Genomic DNA, 1829 nt, shown 5'->3' with positions numbered 1-1829 from the left:
TCTACTTGATGGTGTCTTTTGAAGCACAAGCACTTTTAATGTAGATGCAGTTCAAGATCTTTTTTTGTCTTTTGTGGCTTGAGTTTTGGGGCCCTATCCTAGAAAGCATGGCCTCACCCAAAGTACTGAAGACTTACTTTTATATTTCTCTCTAAGACTTAAAGTAGTAGCTCACATTATAAGGTGTGATCCATTTGGAATATAAGTTTATGTTGTTGTTGTTGAGCATATATACAGCAGAATACTCACCAATTTAATAGTTTCTACATGTGTCATTCGGTGACATTGATGACAGCGCTGCTTAACCGTTCTCACTGCGTTTCAGAATTGTTCCGCTCTCATTCCCACACCCTCACTGCCCCCATGTGAGGTTCCTACTAGGGACGCTGGTAGGGCTTTATCTTCATTTTGCAGATAAAGAAACAGCTCAGAAAAGCTAAGAGACTTCACACCCAGACCTTCTTTCTGTGGACTTCGCAGACCTGTAAGACTGAAAACAACTTCGCATCTATGCCTGGGCTCTGACTCAGATGGCCGCCCACACCCCGTCAGTGGAGACCAGCCATCTCTTGGTCTGTGATTCTATTTTGTCTGCCCGCAGGCATGATTTTCCTTCTTGAAGCTTTGTTCTAAGAAAGAAAATCCCAAACCCATGACCTCAAAGACAACATGTGCTTTTTGTCCCGAGTTGCTACTGAGCTCTTCTCAGTGTAGGTCAACCTGGAAAGGGTCCCTGGGTGCCCATTAGGGAGCTCTGGTGTAGCAGTGGTTAAAGCGCTCGGCGACAGTGCCAACCGACCAGCTGCTCTACGGGAGGATGTCGTCTTCTGGAAAACTTTAGAGCCTTGAAAACTCTTGGTGACGTTCTACCTGGTCCTATGTATGCCCTCATCTCCTTGCAGTTGGTTCTTGGGCGCTGCTCACTCTGTTTCGGCCTAGGGAGCGCCGCACAGGCCGGCATTTCTGAATCGTGTCGGCAGATGGCAGCATTGTGCAGCGGATGCTCCTCCTACCGGGAGCTTTTCTCTCCTTTCTCTGCGCTCTGGCTCTGCCGCCTGGCTCAGGTACCAGCGCCTCCCAGATGCCCGCTGTGCCGCCCACAAATGGTCTGCGCCAGGCAGGTCACAACAGGTCTGAATTCACAGTATGGGACTGGCTCAGGCGCGGATGCTTTTACGGGTCTGGGCATCTTCATAACTTTGGATAATTAGCCCAGTTCATTTGATTTCACCGGCCCGCCCTCCTCCTTTCTTCACTAAGGAGAAAAATGCAGGAAAGGTCTGCAATGGTCTTCATCCAGAGTTTTCTTTCCCCACTACTTTTGTGATTTGAGCGTTTAGAGACTCCCGAATGTGCCTGCGAGTGCATGCCGAGTCCATGTCTCTGCCGCTTGGCTGGCTTCTCTGGGGAGCAGGGCTCCGAGTGCCCGTGGATGCTGAGGATCGCCCGTAGAGGGCACTATTGCCACGCGCTGCGGAGGCGCCAGCCGGGGAAGGGCTGGTACCCTGCGGTCCCTGTCCTAGACGTGACCTTGGGACCTGCATCTGAGGGTAAGGAGGCGCGCACAGCCTCTCTTCCGGACTCCGTGGGCTTGTCTGGACCCGCTTCCACCAGAGACCTCAGTCCACTTGTCCTTTCTCTTTTCCTGTTTCTAAACGTTGCCAAATGGGTAGGTCCTCTCCCACCAGCTTTTACACATCTTCAAATAGACCTCATCTTTGAAAAAAAGAACAAAGAAATCCTCTTAGTCCCTTCTGATATGCGTCCCTGTCTCTCAGGCGGCCCCCACCAGACCCCATGGTCGCTTTTGGTTAACCAATATCCCGAAC

This window comes from Tenrec ecaudatus, chromosome 3 (assembly GCF_050624435.1).
Source record: "Tenrec ecaudatus isolate mTenEca1 chromosome 3, mTenEca1.hap1, whole genome shotgun sequence".
Taxonomy (NCBI): Eukaryota; Metazoa; Chordata; class Mammalia; order Afrosoricida; family Tenrecidae; genus Tenrec; species Tenrec ecaudatus.
Note: the sequence above shows the minus strand (reverse complement) of the source record.